Raw genomic sequence first — 20,362 nt, 5'->3', positions numbered from 1 at the left:
CCTGGAGTCAGTGCTGGGCACTACATAATAGACAGATAGGTAGGAAAGCCACTGTCCATCTACACATCTGTCAGTCCCAACTCCAGGTGGTCATTTAGCTCGGCCTTAACACCCAAAATATCAAGTTGAGTCCAAATGTTTATTAGATTTTTTTTGGACTTTATCACCCAAAATTAATTGATACAGTAGATTATGTAATGTAATTAAAATTACTATATAAATGACAGTAAAGTACATATAGGTAATCTACACCTTTAAGTGTGAAACATTTTTCATTTTTTTATAATTATTTTAAGCTGACATCATTTAAAAGTTGCTAGTGAGAAAAAAAAGACTTCCATTTGTAAAAATGCTTATCCAGCAAAAAACATAAGAAGGCATCAAACATGCAATTTTAAGTTGATTTGCTTGTTAATTATCGGCCAAGTTGGAATCCTCAATTTGTCACAATAGGCAAATAAATAACTGTGTTTTGGGGGAAAAGTGATATTTTGAGTACAATAAAAATAGCAGTTAGAGAAATGTTTCCATTTTTGCAATGTATGGCTTCCTCCACATCCTCATTATTCAACTTTGATATATTTCCCTAGGTGCATTTTAGTTCATAGAGTTACCTGGTTTATAGATATTTATTACAGCTTGAAGGATCTCCGCTTCTAATACAAAATTGGCCTCCTGAAATTACACTTGTAGGCCTGCTCAGTCTCTTTTGAGAATAATGACTTTCTGTAATTTGATTTACAGGCAATCAATTCAACTCAATTTAATTAAGACCATTGTGGCATGATAAATGTACACCTACTGGTCATTAGTATTCAAAACAAAATATGTTTATCATATCATAGTGCAGTGAACTCATTCTTTAATAAATCCTCTGTGTCATTTATGTCACCCCGTGTAATGCTTCACTATCCCCAGCCAGTAATGAAACTTGTTACTTTCCTAATACTAAGAATGTACTTAGCCAAGGCTTATAGTGAAGTGCCGGGTCTGAAATATACAACACCCCGCCAGTTTACTGTAGTGGAGTTTTTATTGGTAGAGATTTATAATAGCTGATCTAAAGCCACTGTGCTATGAAGTATATTTATTAATGTAAAAAGACAGGAAATGGATACTATGAAATACATTTGTTACTCTTTTTGTAAAATCAAAAGCTTATTTATTTTATAATTTTAATTTACCAAAATAACTAATGCCCAGGTAGTAGGGCTTGAGCGTCTTTCAGTTTTTTTTCTTCTTCTTCTGCAGCTTTTCTCATTTTAATATGGCAGGGATCCTCAATCACAGTCCTGGAGGGCCGCAGTGGCTGCAGGTTTTTGCTCCAACCCGATTGCTTAATAAGAAGCCCTTATTGCTCAAGTAACACTTCTGCTTCACTTTAGTGGTCTCGCCCATTAAGATTTTGAACCCTTATTGCTTATTTTAATCTTAAACAGCTGTAGTCTTGGTTTTTAATTGCTCCTAATTAGCAATAACAGGCAAATGACAAAAAAGACCAGCATTTCTCCATTTAGCTTGTTACCATTTACACCTCTGTGTGTATTTATCATGCACTATTGGGCTTAATTAAATACTTGGAAGGAAAGGAAAGAGAAAAAAGTGAAGGGCCTTCAAATCATTTGGATGATATCCTTAGAAAGGGGAAGAAAATCTAGGATATGAGAATTACCTGACATAGCAGAGTTAAAGCACTTACAAGCTATGAAATTAAATTATTGGCACCGGGTTAGAACAAAAACCTGCAGCCACTGCGGCCCTCCAGGGGCCTCATGAATAAACGGTGCGTACGCACAGAAATGTTGCGTAAGAACTTTTCCACGTTCAAATCGCGATGTATAAAACCCACACTTGGCGTAAAGCCGCGCACTTTTCCACGGTACCTCATACCTTGTCGTACGCAAGTTCTCCGCTCGGTTTTGCAGACTGGCGGCACCCAGTGTCAAAGCAATGGTACTGTTCCTGTGTGATTACTCATTATTTTCATGACGCGACTTTATAAATACACTGAAACTAACCGCATATTGTTTATTAGTGTAATGCATCTGATTGTAATTAACTCGTAACAATATAATGGTCCAGGGAACAGCCATAGTATTCCAAATACCATAACTGCTTTAGCGTTGTTACTCTCACTGCACCTTCCTCTTCTTATTTTTCGTCTTCTTCTTTCAGCTCCTCCCGTTAGGAGTTGCCACAGCGGATCATCTTTTTCCATATTACTCTCACTGCACCACTCGGAGTATTTATATCACTGTATCTGAGTGTGAATCACAGCAGCAGCTGATCGGAAAGAGAATTATCAGTATACAGCTTTAAGGACACGCTGTCTCAGCCACTGCAAAACGTTTTAAAGCCTTTCCTGTACGGACCTCGCGGTTCAGAAACAGTTTCATCCCAAGAACTTTAAATGCACTCAATCAATTGCTCCTTGTAGAACTATCTGTACTTATAAGTACAATCACCTCACTGTAAACTTGCACTACAGTTATAATATCTCACAACCTGAGCCACTTTATAAAGTGCTATTTACATATGATGCGATATCATTTTAAGGTGAAATGCAGCAAAATATGTTTGTTAAATTATACACATAAAACTTTAACTTCATTTAAATAATCTATATTCTTCACTGGGAGTATCGTGAAGGATAGAATAATTAAACATGTACTACGAAGATATTTCAATGTTCTTTAAGCGTTTTGAAGAATCGGCGCTAAGCTTACAGATGGCTTAACTTCTATTACAGAGCTGATTGTGTGGCGATCGGTTACTTGGGGAAAGAAAAGCACTGACTGCAGTGACGGCTACGCCAATATATATTGAATATAAAACAGAAAGAGAAAATAACAACACAGCTAAAAGCAGCGACAAATTTCGACAAAAGATAAATGCTTGTCATGAGCACGAGGCTGCTGTGCAGTGTTCGCAACGGACGAGGCCATCCACCGTGATAAGCTACCTTACTGACATTGGCCGACGAAGGAGCCACCGATTCTTCCTCTGCCCAGTGCCACCACAAGCCTAGAGCCGCCCCTGAGTACTGCTGCAATAAATTATTTCATCGAAGTGAAACTCATGTTTAATAACGTGCTTTAACTCCTATCATCATGAAAATGACATCACGTATACATCTCAGTATTTTAGTTATTCAGAGAGCTGTAATATCACGAATGTAATGGACTCTGTGTCCAGTTGGAGGAAGAGAGCGGTTTAAGAAGCAAGTAGTGATTCACACACATAGGCACATAGAAGATCAAATACAAAACAAAGCATTTAACGTGCTACTTTAATTACGATGTGATTTGAGAAACTGGTTAATTAAACGATTTTAAGATGAAGTTTATAATGTTCTACTAAATGACAAAATAAACTACGTGATTAAAGTGGAAATGTCGAGATTGAAGTTGACATTTAGTGCTTTTTCCCACCGTGTGCCTTTTTTCTCTGTATCCTAATAAACTTTCATATTTTACTCTCAGACAGTGGGCGACAACTCTTCTTTTCACTTCGACTTTGATATGTGGCTTCTTTTTTATTTCCGGCACTGTGCGATTTTGTGAACGTGAGCTTTCAAGTTTCTCCAACACGCTATGTCACTCGATCAACTTCATTTTGTTGATCATACCACGGTTTATTTGAACAAATAGTATGTTTTTCCTTTGCCTCCACTTGGTATTCGCTGAAATTCTTATATTTTCCCCGTGCTTTTCCCATTGTCTTTTCACAGAAGGCTGCGCTTAAGGGCGATTTATATTGATTTGCATATTCAAATAGGCGTAATTCTGGGAGGATTTGGGGCGTTACATAAAGCGTGCACGGCGTTAGTTTTCACGCTGATCGGGATTTATGTAGCGGAAGAGCGTGGAAGTTAGTACGCACAGATTCCTGCATCTGGATTTTTCTGTGTGTAAACACATTTCGGCTTTTGTGCTTACGCCATGTTATAGTGCGAATTCTACACACGGCGTTATACATGAGGCCCCAGGACTGTGATTGAAGACCTCTGTAATATGGTGTCACTATTCCATTAATTAATTTATTTTTTTGACTGGACTTCTCCAATGGAGGTTTGACTCTTACACAAATACAATCGCAGCACTGAAGAAGGCATTTTTACCCCAAGTACTGCAACATAACACGCACAGACTCGGCAATGAAGGGTGGCAGTTTATTCCTCTAACTCAGAGGTCCTCAATCACAGTCCTGGAGGGCCGCAGTGGCTGCAGGTTTTTGTTCTAACCCGGTGCCAATAATTTAATTTCATAGCTTGTAAGTGCTTTAACTCTGCTATGTCAGGTAATTCTCATATCCTAGATTTTCTTCCCCTTTCTAAGGATATCATCCAAATGATTTGAAGGCCCTTCACTTTTTTCTCTTTCCTTTCCTTTCAAGTATTTAATTAAGCCCAATAGTACATGATAAATACACACAGAGGTGTAAATGGTAACAAGCTAAATGGAGAAATGCTGTTCTTTTTTGTCATTTGCATGTTATTGGTAATTAGGAGCAATTAAAAACCAAGACTACAGCTGTTTAAGATTTAAATAAGCAATAAGGGTTCAAAATCTTAATGGGCGAGACCACTAAAGTGAAGCAGAAGTGTTACTTGAGCAATAAGGGCTTCTTATTAAGCAATCGGGTTGGAGCAAAAACCTGCAGCCACTGCGGCCCTCCAGGACTGTGATTGAGGATCCCAATCTAACTGATAGGAGCATTGGTATACTGTACAGAATCTCAAAGTGTGGATTCGTCAAGACACATTAAAGTCTCATGTCAATGTTATGTGGCCATCTTAGAAATGTGAAATTATATACAGAGTACCAAATTATTTGCAAACCCGCCATAAAAACCTCACACTGTTCCATTCCATCTGAACGAGTGTGGTGCTGAGGTGTCACCTGTTGCATGAGCGCACAAGGGTCCTAATCTGGGATCCTGAGGTGGTCTGTCATGTGATGGGTGTGGCAACATGCTGCATCAGAGTGTGCTCCTAACCTATCCTCTCCTCTCATAATTATATTAATTTTATATTGCATTGAGTTTGGTTTATAACCATGCTGTTCAACAAGGTAGTAGATAGATAGGAAAGGTGCTATATAATAAACAGATAGATATGAAAGGCACTATAAAGCAGGAAGATAGTGTGACGAGTAGGGGTTTTTGCAGTGCCCCAGACAGAACCTCACAGACACAAGTCCCGGTTTAAATAAAAGGTTTATTCTACCAAATACCTTATACAACGTCTTCCAATGTGGCGTAAACCAAATATAACACAATTCATGATCTTCTTTCAGTTTTTTGTGCCTTTGCAGGGATGCCTTCTGTACAGGCAAGAAATTTTGCCACATCCCAACTGGACAATATCACAACAGATAGATAAATAGATAGGAAAGGCACTATATAATAGATAGACAGATAGATAGATATGAATGGCATTATATGATAGATAGATAGATAGATGTGAAAGGCACTATATGATAGATAGATAGATAGATAGATAGATAGATAGATAGATAGATAGATAGATGGTGAACTACTGCTGGATAATTCATGGTGGGGATTGGGGTGGCAGAAAAAAAGTGTACAAATGATGGGCCACCAAATAAAGAATACTGAATAAAAAATTAAGAAGTGACAAAAACTAGACCAGTTATATGTAAGTCAATGGATATGTACTGTTGTTTTCTTTACATAAATGTTTACAATTTTATTGATTTAGATAGATAGATAGATAGATAGATAGATAGATAGATAGATAGATGTGAAAGGCGCTATATAAGCAATAGATAGATAGAAAGATAGATAGATAGATGTGAAAGGCACTATATAACAGATAGATAGATAGATAGATAGATAGATAGATAGATAGATAGATAGATAGATATGCTTTATTTCTCTCCAAGCAGAAATTAAAACTTCACAGGAGCTTTTAGATTTTAATATTAGAAAACATTAAATTCAAGCAAATTATTATTCAAATAAACTGTATATTTAAATAAATATTTATGTAATTAGTTTGCAAAAGCAATGTAAAAATTGGAATTGACTCCTAGAAATATGTTTTGTGAAAAAATCTTACATGAAGAAGAAAAAAAATATATATATATATATATTTATATATATATATGGATGGATATATATAAATCATATGAAATCATCGAAACAGTCTTTTCAGTGTATGCCTGTGTAACATAGTAAATAGTAACAAGTAAATTATTATTCATTAGATAGAAATATTAATCACAACCCCAGCTTTAAGGAGTATTTCATTAGTTTCTAGTAATTTATTATTTAATCAGGAAAATTGTTATAATGGTAAAAAAGTTACATTATGAAAGAGCAACAGTAATGATGACTGAAAAGTTCTTAATTAAAAGTGGACTTATCCTAATTGCAGAGCATGGAGAATGGAAATATTTTAGCCAAATAATGAAAAAATGTAACTAAATATAAAAAAGTGACACAGTGTAAAGAAAAATAACATTTGGAAGGAAGAAGGTTTTCATATCTCCTAAGTTAATGAAATTAGCCCCGGGTATTAGGAAAATCTCTAATCTTATCTGCCTCTTGGAATTTTCTTATCACTGACGGGCAATGACTGAAAGACTGATCTCAGCCCTTACCTGTTGTTCCTCATTTGCTTCCTTTGTGATTTTTGCAACAGACAGATGCTGTTACTGCATGTTACCATTTTTTGCTTAGGCCGGTCAAAAGGTGGTGATTGATGACGGAAAGACAGATTTTGATGGGCCTCCTTGCATAAGGATGCTCAGATATTCAGTTACATGGGAATGCCATTCTGGTCAAGAAAGGAAATAAACTGTCTAGCAGCCGTCTCTCTCTCAGCACACCATTGGCTCCTTTGTGTATTTTTTTATCTGGTATATATTTTATACCATGGTATATAATCCTTAAATAGATGTTTTTAAAAAATCTTTCTTTTTAATGTGTTTAAGTTTTAAAATTGATGGACCAATTATATTATTACAATTGGTATTGTTTGATGGACAAAAAGTACTTTATATGTTCATATTGAAATCATTATACTTGATAACACTGGATATTCCAGTGTACATGGGCGACCAGACCCTTAGTGGAGGTACAACCCGATTGCAGCCCATACCCACACTCATACTGGGCCAATTTAGAAATGCCAATTAGAGACAGCGACCAGGGAAGAATTCAAAATGAAGGCACTAACTCTGTGAGGCAAATACAATGTGGCATGGCTAGGCACAGTGACTACATGGTTGGTGCTGTTAATAACATGCTACCTACCTGACATGACATGAAAATGAGATTAGATTAGATATACTTTATTAATCCCTATGGAGAAATTCAAATGCATTCCACAGCCATACAAAAAACATAAAAACAAAGAAGTCACAGTTATTGCCTCAATGTACCATTTAAGACAATAGAATAAAAATATATAATTCAATAAACATTAGGCTAAAAATAACTGTGGCACATTCAAATTTGTACTATTTTTCTGTGGCATCTGACTGGAGTGAAGGAAGGGACTTCGGGAGGAAGCAATGAACTCCCTATTGGTGGCAGGCAGAAAACATCCACAGAGGCGCAGCTTATTATATCAGGAAACGGTGAGCCTGTGACTAAAACTACTCACTACTCTGAGTAAGCAGACCCCGAGTTGATGGGCAGAATTGTTCGTGATGGTGTTTGATTTTTTCACCGACAGTCTCCAAAGTGTCCAGACTCAGTCTCGTGATGGGGCCAACTTTACTGATAAATCTGTTCAGGGGTTTTACATCACATAAACTCAGGTTGCTTCTCCAGATTAATAGACCTGTCGTTAATGGATTCTAATGATTAATTATTACTGATAAATAATACATTTAATTATAACTACATTTGTAATAATACACATATCCATCCATCCATTATCCAACCCGCTATATCGCTAACTACAGGGTCACGGGGGTCTGTGAGAGCCAATCCCAGCCAACACAGGGCGCAAGGCAGGAAACAAACCCCGGGCAGGGTGCCAGCCCACCGCAGGGCACACACACTAGGGACAATTTAGAATCGCCAATGCACCAAACCTGCATGTCTTTGGACTGTGGGAGGAAACCGGAGTACTCAGGAGGAAACCCACGCAGATACGAGGTGAACATGCAAACTTCACGCAGGGAGGACCTGGGAAGTGAAACCAGGTCTCCTAACTGCGAGGCAGCAGTGCTACTCACTGCTGAATGTATACTACATGACGTACGGTTTTTAAAGAAAAAAAATCGGGAGTGGTCTCCCCTCGACTTTCTCGTATACACAGATATCAGGATGGATATTCGAGGAGTAAACCGCAAGAGAATGATTATATTTTTATATTTTGTACATTAAAGAACCATCAAGAACAAAACAAATCAAATTAATAATATATTGAACAATCATTATAAAAGTAAAGTTGAATAAATCTGCAGCTGCATGAATAAAAGATAAAGTTCCGTTTAACAGAAATAGCCCAATCTACGTTTTTCACCTAATACTTGTATGCTAAATTTGGTTGACCTAAGTGAAAGTGTACTCAAGTTATCGTGTTTACACGCTCAGACACACACACGCACACAGACGCAGAAATAATTCCAAAAATGGTAAAATGTCGAGATTTATCAAAATCTCGAAATGGAATTTTTGGACGATTCCTATACTTCGCCTGTACTTCGTATACGAGAAAGTCAGGGACGTCTGAAATGTCGAGATTCATCAAAACCTCGACATCGAATCTTTGGATGACTGCAATGCTTTTCCTAAGCTTTGTATATGAGAAAGTTAAAAAAAAACAGACAACTTAGTGGTGGCGCCCCCTCTCACCCCAGTGGGGTATTACAAAGCTTGGATGAGTCCTTGAGGTGTCCCTTGGATGCACCTGTGTGACTGTACTTTAGTCAGCTGTGACACAAGGACAGATAGGGGGTCTTGATGTTATTCCACTGCAGCCAATGAACAGCTGTGGTCACAATAGAACAAGTTAAGCCCTTTATGGGCTCCTGTCACTATTGTCCCTCATGCAGTGCATCCTCTGCATTCCACCTTTTTGTGCCCCTGGGTACTTTATGTAAGACTGTACATTTTTCTTAATGAAGCCACTAGGCAATAATCTATTTTTAAATGATTAACTTTTTAACCCAGCATGCCTCTCTGTTAAGAAATCCACAACACTCAGACAGACCGAAGCTGGTAACGTCTGGACCCTAAACCTGAATAACACCACAATATAGGTGGAGAGGGGAGGTGAATTTCACAGCTGCTTACAATTTAAACTTGAGGATTATGCAGCTAAATAATTAATTGAATAAAAAAACATTTTTATTCCACAACTTGAATTACTCATACTATAATAAAACATGATTATGGATTGATGGGTACACATAGTTTGGAAGTATGTTTTGCCTTTGGATGACCTGCAGTGTAGGAAGTATGCTAGACCTGGGATTAGGCGATATGTGCAGCAGTGTTTATTGGACACATTATTATTATTATTTATAATTAAAAGCACATTTTAGAACATGCTGGATTTAAAAAAATTTTTTTTTTATCAGGATTTCTGCTGAAATGCTTCTGTCCATGTGATAAAAGTATATAAAGGACCTTAAGAATATGCTATGCCTACATCATTGGTTCACAATAAAAAAAAATACTACATTTATAACATAAATAATATGTTAATAATATATAATCCAAAAAATCTAACATTAGTAAATATACATAATGATACAGACATGTTCATAAACATGCTTAATCCAATTTCAGGTCATTGGTAATGAGGGAGGGCTATTTTAGCTGTACTAGGCCAAAAACAGGAAGCTACCCTGGTCAGGGTGGCACTTCTTCACAGGGCACAGACACTTGTTTGCCCGCACTCAGACCCACTGGTGAAAATTTCTTGTACACCCCACACCTCACAGCGGAGTGGGAAATATGAAGAGGAAGAAGGATACTGTCCGGAAAGTTACTCAGGCTTTATACTGTAAAGCAGTTCATCAAACATCACCCCAGATCTGACTCGGGGTTCACCGTAATTACCTAGAATTCCAATCCCAGTGTTAACACCAAGGAGGTTAAAGGGGATAAATACTTATGAGATTGATTATATTGTGTTTTATATTTGTAATTACTTTAGACCACTTTGCAGAGATGTGTTTTCACTTTGATATTAAAGAGTCTTTTAATAATAATATTTATTTATATAACGACTTTCCCATGCTTAAGGAGCTTCTCAGTTTCAAAAAAACCTATCTATCTATTATATAGTGCCTTTCACATCTATCTATCTATCTATCTATCTATCTATAATATAGTGCCTTTCACATCTATCTATCTGTCTATTGCTTACGTAGCGCTTTTCCTATCTATCTATTATATAGTGCCTTTCATATCTATCTATTATATAGTGCCTTTCATATCTATCTATTATATGTGCCTTTCATATCTATCTATCTATCTATCTATCTATCTATCTATCTATCTATCTATCTATCTATCTATCTATTATATAGTGCCTTTCACATCTATCTATCTATCTATCTATCTATCTAAATCAATAAAATTGTAAACATTTATGTAAAGAAAACAACAATACATATCCATTGACTTACATATAACTGGTCTAGTTTTTGTCACTTCTTAATTTTTTATTCAGTATTCTTTATTTGGTGGCCCATCATTTGTACACTTTTTTTCCGCCACCCCAATCCCCACCATGAATTATCCAGCAGTAGTTCACCATCACGCCGACATGGAATCTTCCACCCTACTTTTCACTTACTGCTCCAACAAATTCAGGGGAAAATTCAAGAATTCAAGAACTTTGAGACTGACGTTGAAGCCCAACTCCTTCAACTTATCTAATACATTTTTCACGATTAATTTATAATTTGCATCTTTATGGTTTATCTCAAAACTTAGAAATTGTTTCTTTGAATGATTCCCAAACCCATCATTCCAGGTTGTTTATCACAACATCAAATTGAGCATCAGAATTTTTTTTTTAATTGCATTGGGCAGAAATGCCCTCTTTCAGTTTAGCCACTTTATTAATTCCCTTCATAGTTTTAAACACTTCACTCAGGTCTCCTCTTAATCTTCTTTTGCTTACACTGTAAAGGCTCAGCTCTTTTCATCTTTCCTCATAACTCATCCCCTGTAGCCCTGAATCAGCCTAGTCACTCTTCGCTGGTCCTTTTCTTGTGCTGTTATGTCCTTTTTATACCCTGGAGACCAAAACTGCACTCAGTACTCCAGATGAGGCCTCACCAGTTTGTTATAAAGCTTGAGCAGAACCTCCTGTGACGTACTCCACACATCAAGGCGCTATATAACCTGACATTCTGTGAGCCTTCTTAATGGCTTCTGAAAACTGTTGGGAAATCGATAGCTTAGAGTCCACTACGACACCTAAATCCTTCTCATAAGGTGTACTTTCAGACTTCCTATTCTGTATTCAAACCTCACATTTTCACTCCCTGTTAGGAGAAACTTCCTAATATGCAGAAAAAAGCTGAAATCTATAATGTAGGTTAAGCTGCCTAGCAAGACACCAGCAGATCATGACAAACTGGGCTTAGTCTGTGTGATTGTATGCAGCGAGAGTCCTTTTCAAATCAGGACCCATTGGTATTTCACAAATCTGTTTGGCTTCAGCAGACCCCCGAGACCCTTTTCAGGACTAAGCGGGTTAGAAAATGAATGAATGAATATTACCATCTATTCATTATGTTATCTGTTACAGATGTGGATGATCCTTTGGAAACTAAATATGGTTCCCCGCTCTGAAGAACAACTCTGCAACTTATTTGTAGTAGGCTGGCATTTATTTGACCATGATAACATCAACAACATTTATTTATATAGCACATTTTCATACAAACTATGTAGCTCAAAGTGATTTACATGATGAAGAAAGAGAAAAAAGACAAAATAAATAAAAATTAGAATAAGGGATCATCAATTAACATAGAATAAAAAGTAAGGTCTGATGGCCAGGGAAATAAATAAAAATCAAGACGTTCATAATGAATACTGACCTTTTAGATAGAGAGATAGAGAGATTAGATTTTCCTCATATCTGGCAGCTCCATCCTTAGCATCCTTCTCCCAATATACCCAGCATCTCTCCTCTGCACATGTCCAAACCAACACAATCTCACCTCTCTGACTTTGTCTCCTAAACCATTCAACTTGAGCTGACCCTCTAATGTCCTCATTTCTAATCCTGTCCATCCTCGTCACCCCCAATGCAAATCTTACGATCTTTGACTCTGCCACCTCCAGCTCTGCCTCCTGTTTTTTGGTCAGTGCCACCGTCTCCAGCCCATATAACATAGCTGGTCTCACTACCGTCCTGTAGACCTTCCCATTTCACTTTTGCTGATACCCGTCTGTCACAAATCACCCCTGACACTCTTCTCCTTCCACTCCACCCTGCCTGCACTCTCTTTTTCACTTCTCTTCCACAATCCCCGTTACTCTGTACTGTTGATCTCAGGTATTTAAACTCATCCACCTTCACCAACTCTACTCCCTCCATCCTCACCATTCCTCTGACCTCCTCTCATTCACACACATATTCTGTCTTGGTGGTCCTACAGACCTTCTTTCCTCTCCTCTCCAGAGCAGATCTCCACCTCTCCAGGGTCTCCTCAGCCTGCTCCCTACTATCACTGCAGATCACAATGTCATCAGCAAACATCACAGTCCACGGAGACTCCTCTCTAATCTCGTCTGTCAACCTGTCCATCACCACTGCAAATAACAAAGGGTTCAGAAAGCACCATATCTTCTTATACAATACGCTACCATTGGCTGTCCATTTTTCTGTCCAGGATTTTAAATCACCTGTAGCTCGCAAACCGTTTGACCTATTGACCTGAAATTTGATACACATATACTACATGACGTCTACTATCCGCTTTCGGGGTGATGCTTGACCTCCAAGGTTATTCCTCTTTTTATTTTTATTTTATTTCATTGTAGAACCAACTCTCAGCAGCGGCCAGCAGGGCGGCCGTGTGGCGCATGCGTATGGGCACCATTCTCATCCCTCCCACCTTCGCCATCACTTTCTCTACCTCTTCATATCTTTAATCATTCTTGAGGCAGATTGAAGACTTAAGTGCCAGCTTAAGTGAAAAATTAAAGAAAACGTACTAAGTAATTGCAACACAACCACTGACTTAATCAGTTTTAACGCGAAAAGATGCCGACGGGAGAATAGAAGATGCAGGCCGCTAGGGTGGAGAAAAGAAGAGCTGCTCAGGAAGCAGCAAGCACATCAACCTCTGAGCAAATGAATGATAAACGGCACAGAGAAAGAGAAAGAGGATGATAACTAGGAATGGTCAAGTCAAGTGTATTCACTGCATGTAATCGTGCAGTGCATTGTTACTGGTAAAGTAATAAAAATAAACCTAAACCTAAAATAGATAGATAGATAGATAGATAGATAGATAGATAGATAGATAGATAGATAGATAGATAGATAGATAGATAGATAGATAGATAGATAGATAGATAGATAGATAGATGTGAAAGGCACTATATGATATAGATAGATAGATAGATAGATAGATAGATAGATAGATAGATAGATAGATAGATAGATAGATGTGAAAGGCACTATATAATTGATAGATAGGAAAAGTGCTATATAAGCAATAGATAGATAGATAGATAGATAGATAGATAGATAGATAGATAGATATGAAAGGCACTATATAACAGATAGATAGATAGATAGATAGATAGATAGATAGATAGATAGATAGATAGATAGATAGATAGATAGGTAGATAGATAGATAGATAGATAGACTGTGGACAAGTGATCAACTACAAGTCCCAGACAAGAAAATTTTGGGGAGCCAAATCATACATCTCCATTTACATTTCGAAACTTTACCAAAAATGAATGTGCAAAGGCAACAAAAATAATAATAATAAAATAGTTTAGATTAAGAACAGGCAAGGTCACTGTGGCCAGCCATTCATCCCGGCCAATACCCCCAGGCCGCCAGATGGAGCCCTTCCTACAGCATGGAGGTGCCCCGAATTCCAGAAGGGCATCATGGGCAGTGGAGTTTTACATCACAGCCCTGCTGGATACCATGGAGGCCTCCAGGGGACGCTGCAGGGAGGAGCAGGGACTGCTACTTTTCCTATAACCAGGAAGTATGTCTTAGTCACAGCGACACAGAAAATGACGTACTTCCGGGATGAAGAAGAAAAATTTTCACCCGACCCAGAAGTGCTGGATAATCACGTGGACTGAGGGCTCAGAAGCACTTCCGGGTCATGAACTAGAAAGAACTCAGTTGGGAGGAAGGGTGACTGAGCTGCTGGGAGTTGGAGGATTGTATTTTGTTATTGATTAGTGTTTGTGATTATTATTGAGTATTGTGGAGGATAGGTACTTTGTGCACATTATTATTATAATAAATAACATTATTGGACTTTTACCTGGTGTTTTGGCATATTGTCTGCGGGTTTGGAGGTGCGACAGCGACCCCTACTGTCACATCACACGATCTTTGTTGGTGTTGCACTTTGCTCACAGAGTCACGCCTCCTTCTGCCAACTTCGCATTATAAATAGTGGAAAAAAACGGAAGGGGTGAAGTCAGGTGCCCTCAGGGGGATGTCTTCTCAGTGTTGCTGGAGTTGAAGGAGAGGACATGGTTAGTCTCAATGCCTGCTTTTGACCCGGGGTGATACCACATACTTTAGAGGAGCCCTGAGGATGACACATGGAAAATTTAAAAAACAAAACTTCTGAAGTGGTGGTCTCAAGCCCAGTGAAGCGGCATGCAGGCACATTGCTCTTGGTATGACGGAGACCAAGTCGCATTTCTTGATGTTTCTTGAAGTGATGTCACCAGTCCAGCACACTACACCTTAGAAAATCCCACTGGCCGTCACAGACTTGTAGAAGATTCGAAGGACGTCACTTCCCACATTAAAGGGCTGCAGTCTCCTAAGGAAAAAGCTTCTGCTCTGCCCTTTCTTATGCAGGAGGCAAAATCCAATTAGAAAATAATAATTATCACTTTCTATTATAACACTTATTCTAAAAAATTCTTACGCTTAACACTAACAAAAAAACATCCAAACACAACTGAACTGCTACAGAACATTTGAATGTGGAAAGAGCAAAAATCAATGAATAAATAACTGGGTGTTCCTTTTATAATTGCAAACAAAGGCAGGTTTCTAAAGCAGACATTTTCTGTTGCAGACCTGTAGGCGACATCCCATTCCTATTTTAATGTTGACCTTCACAATACACAAGCAAAGTTAAATAGTAAAAAAATAAAAAAAATAAAAGTTGGCATCAGACTGTCAGTGTTACCCCATGCTGTCCGCAGTGCCTTCCTTGGCTTTAACCACTTTCTGTCCCAGCCAGATAGCAACTCTTAATCTCTTTGATCTTCCCCCATTGCTTTCTTTCCTTATATGATGGTGCCGAAGAGATGATCTCAGCTCTATAACAGCATTTTATTATTAGAAGGAAGATATTTCAAAAGTGCACTTTCTGTTGCAAAAATATAATAAAATGAATAACATTAAACAGCAACTTGTTGGAGAGTTCATGCAAATTGGAGTAAACCAGTGATCAGAAACACAATGACTTTCAGTTTCATTCAGTTGATTCTTACATTAAACCTCAGCGTGCCACAAGCAGTGGGGTCTTCAAGTCTTCAGACCCCCCCCTTAATTTTTTCACATTGTGTTATGTTGCAGACTTGTGCTGAAATCATTTCAATTAATTTTTCCCCACATCAAAAACTACTCAATACCACAGAATGACAATGCAAAAACAAAATGTTAGAACTGTTTGCAAGCTTATTATAAATATGGCATGGTCACAGGTATTCACCCCTCTACTCAGTCTTGGTTGAACCTTTGGAAGTGATTACAGCCAGGAGTCTTCCTGGGTATGACACCAGAACCTTCCCACTCCTGGACCTCGAGATTTTCTGATTTTTTTTTTCTCTACAGATCCATCTCAAGTTCTATGAGTCTGGATGAAGACCATTGGTGGGCAGCCATTTTCATGTCTTTCCAAAGATGTTCGATTGGGTACCAGTCTAGGTTCTTGCTGGGCAACTCAAGAACTTTCCTAGAGTTGTCTCTAAACCACTCCAACAGTGTCTTTTGCTTTAGCACTAGAAACCCTGAAGCTTACGATTTTTTTCGTCGTCCCTGATCTCCTTAAATTTTCCTGCGCTAATAGTCTGCTTTTGTTTTGCAAATCTGTGGATTAACAGAAAGCAGCCTGCTACAACCTCCACCCCTCCATTCAGTCAGATGAATACATCACCCTGCTGCAATCCTCACTGCTGAAGTCTGTGTTGAAGTGTTTATCTGTCGATGCGTTTGTAAGGAATTATATAGGAAATTAAATATTGTGGTTTGAAATACACACATTTCATGGGTGTTCCATTTATCAATAGCGCCTGATGACCCCGACTCTCTTGGTTCACTGACCCAATGTCTTACTTGTGTTTCTGAGCAGATCAGTAGTGATATCCATCCATCCATCCATTATCCAACCCGCTATATCCTAACACAGGGTCACAGGGGTCTGCTGGAGCCAATCCTAGTCAGTACAGGCAGGAACAAATCCTGGGCAGGGTGCCAGCCCACCGCAGGGCACACACACACACACACACACCCACACTAGGGACAATTTAGGATCGCCAATGCACCTAACCTGCATGTCTTTGGACTGTGGGAAGAAACCGGAGCACCTGAAGGAAACCCACACAGACACGGGGAGAACATGCAAACTCCACGCAGGGAGAACCAGGGAAGCTAACCCAGGTCTCCTTACTGCGATGAAGCAGCGCTACCACTGCGCCACCATGCCACCTCAGTACCGATATACTCAAACTAAATAAGGAGAAAACAGAAATCTTAGTGATTGTCAAAAATGGATATAGTGAGCGTATTAGAAATAAGCTTGATCCATTAGTCAAGACAAAGGTAAAGAATTTAGGGATAATTATTGAGTCTGACCAAAATTTTAAGTCACATATTAATCAGATTATCAGAATAGCATTTTTTTTTATTTACCCCCTTTTCTCGACACCCACTGTATGCCCAACCTACTTGGTAAGAGGTCTCTCACAGAAGTACCTTTCCCAAGATTTCATCCATTTTTCCCCTAGAAGGGTTTTTGAGAATTAAAAATTTAGTGTCTGCTCCCACTTTACCCGCATAAACTGGTACAGCAACCGTATAATGACTGCCGTCACTCCAATCCGTTTATCACTTTCACGTTTTCTTTTTCCAATTCTACTGTAGTGGTCAAAATCCTAAGATACCTGAAGTTCCCTACTAAGGGAAATTGTTCCACCTCTCACCTGGAGAGAGCAATCCACGCTTTTCTGAGAAAGAACCTCAGAGTTGGAGATGCTGATCCTCATCCCAGCCACTCCACACTCAGCAGCAAAATGCTTAAAATGATTAAAGGAATAAGTACAGTAGATCCTAATAGTTATTCTAAAATAAATTCTTCAACAAGAACATGGAGACACAGTTGGAAGCTTATACTCCTTGAGGAATAACAAAGTATATCAAATTAAGGGCAGGTTTTGAACAAATGTTAGGAAGTTTTTCTTCACGTACATGAACCATATATGGAATAAATTACAGTGTAGTAGTGTGGTGGACAGAAGGATTTTGGGGACCTTCAAATCTTGACTTGATGTTACTTTGGACAGTCTATGTCAGAGGTGTCCAGCTCCGGTCCTGTTGGGTCGCAGTGGCTACAGGTTTTCATTCGAACCCAGGGATTGTCAACTCTAGTCCTGGAGGACCACCGTGGCTGCAGGTTTTCATTCTAACCCTTTAATGAATGAGTGACCTGTTTTTGTTGCCAATTAACATCTTTTTAACTCATTTTAATTGATTTTCTCTTGAAGACTCTAACCCCTTAATTGTTTCTTTTTCTGTTTTTTCAAAATGTTTTGGTGACCTGAGCAGATCATCCTTACTGAGACCTTCACCTTTCTTTATTTTCGGTTATTGCGTGATGGGCACAGGTGAGCTGGTCATGTGGCGGCTCATTTAACCTCTCATTATATTCATGGCTGCCACATAAGGAACAAGAAGCAACAAAGAGGTCTGAGTCAACTTAATTAAAAATGAAGCAGAAGAAGTTCATTAGCAGCAAAAACTGCTCACTAATTAAGAAGACGGTCAGATGAAAACCTGCAGCCACTGAGGCCCCCCAGGAGCAGAGCTGGACGCCCTTGGTGTAGGTGAAGAGGATAGACACCTTTCTTGGGTTGAATGGTTTGTTCTCATCACAAATTTTCTCATCTCCTAATGTTCTTACATCAACCTTTGCTTTCATGGTACCTTGATGTATTTATTTATTTATTTTTGAGCATTTAATAATAATACCAATAATTACCTACTTTCATACTGAATGGGGAGCCAGTTAAACCACTATTAATGTGTAGCATCCAACTGGATGAGACGGCAGCCATTTTTGCTCCAGTGTGCTCACAATACATCAGCTAATAGGAGGTGACGGGGCGAGAAGGATAGCCAATTAGAGACATAGGGTGATTAGTGGGCCCAAAAAACTAGGCCATGGGGGACACCCTGCTCTTTACAGAGAATACCCAGTTATCATTTATGCCCACAGAGAGTCAGAACTTTGATTTTACATCTAATCTAAAGGACAACGCCATTTTTACAGCACAGTGTCCCCATCACTGCACTGGGGTATCGGGGTCCACATGGAGACCACAAGGGTCAGTGCTCCCTGCTGGCCTTACCAACGCCTCTTCCATATAATTGTAATCATCTTTGTTATAGTTTTGTGCTATTAGTTGTCAGTAGTTCTCTCATCTATATGGCACTAATCAATCAATTCTTTCATTCTAAATAGACCCAATGTGTTATGTACGTAAGTGTATGGACCCTGCTGCTTTGCATGTAATGCTGCTGGGATAGACTGCAGCTCCCTGTAATCCAGAGTTGTATTATGCAGGTTAAAGAATGACTTGTTTGCTTATCATTTTTGAATTTGGTCTTTAGAGAAGCTTGAAGAAAACCCTTAAAAATAATTTCTATTCTTAATAATGCTATTGCTGAGTCTGCGGTGCTTCAAGTGCTTCTGCTTCTCTGGGCAAACTATTCCATATATTTATAACTCTTTGTCAGAAGAAAAAAATATATATCACCTGCTCTGCACTTTAAATCTGCATTTTCTTCTGCTGCACTCATGACCCCTGATCCTGTTCTCTATATTAACATCAAAGCAGAGCCCAGGATCTTCTTTATTAATTCCCTTTAGAATTTTGAAAGTTTCTGTCAAATCATAGCATACCCTTCTTTTTCTAGACAAAAGAGATTTAGTTATTTTAGTTTATCCTCATACCTTAGATCACTGATTCCCTGTATTTTCTGTTTTGTTCTCCCTGAAACTTGTATGACACTACGGCATCTGTCTCCTGCATTAGAAGCCAAGGCTGAACAGAATACTCAAGTAAACCATTTGAATTGAGTTTTCTTTTCATCTCAGGTGCTTATATCGTATTGACTCAAGATTTTGTTATTTCCCCAATAAATAAGAATACTTTTTTTTTCTCACAGTGAAAACATGTACTGGAATATTTTGCTTTTGTTGAACTGAGACCTTCCAGTATACAGTGCCAGAATTTCAATTACTGGCACTATTCATTTTAAATATTTCACCTTCCGATCTCTGCTAGTAGTTTGCCATTTGATATAAAGTCCTACATACATTTACATACTAAATTGTACTAGCCAACCCGCGGCGTACCATACGCCACATAATCAGGCTGGTTTTTTAATCATTTTTAAGCACAGGGAGAAAATTTAACATTTGCAAAATCGGTAATGTAATAAATCAGCAAGAAAAGCAACATCGTAACAATGCACGGATCGAACCAACACACAATCGTCCGTGCGGCGTAGCGAGGTGGGAGGGGTATGTGAACAAAGTGCAGGAGCATCTAAGAAGACGCATGTTTGTCGAGGATGCGAATTGCTGTTGTCACAAGAACGAGACATGGACAGATAAAGGTTTGGGGCAGCCACCCGTATAATGTGGTATCCTGGCTGCAAAAGTCGTTTTAACAAATAATCAGCACTGAAGTGCATTCAACTGAGTCCAAACCAAGACTAAGGAAACAAAGGAAAAGGAGCAGGTTTTAAAGGGGGAGACAGGAAGTGAGGTCATATGGATCCGGCACGTGGTCTTCCACCATTGGTTCATAGCCGGACGTGACATCAGAGGGACTGGACCTGGTGTGGCCGACTTCCATTGGCTCAGTCCCGGAAGTGATGTCAGGAGAGCCAGGTGAA

This window comes from Polypterus senegalus, chromosome 15, assembly GCF_016835505.1.
Source record: "Polypterus senegalus isolate Bchr_013 chromosome 15, ASM1683550v1, whole genome shotgun sequence".
Lineage (NCBI taxonomy): Eukaryota > Metazoa > Chordata > Cladistia > Polypteriformes > Polypteridae > Polypterus > Polypterus senegalus.
Note: the sequence above shows the minus strand (reverse complement) of the source record.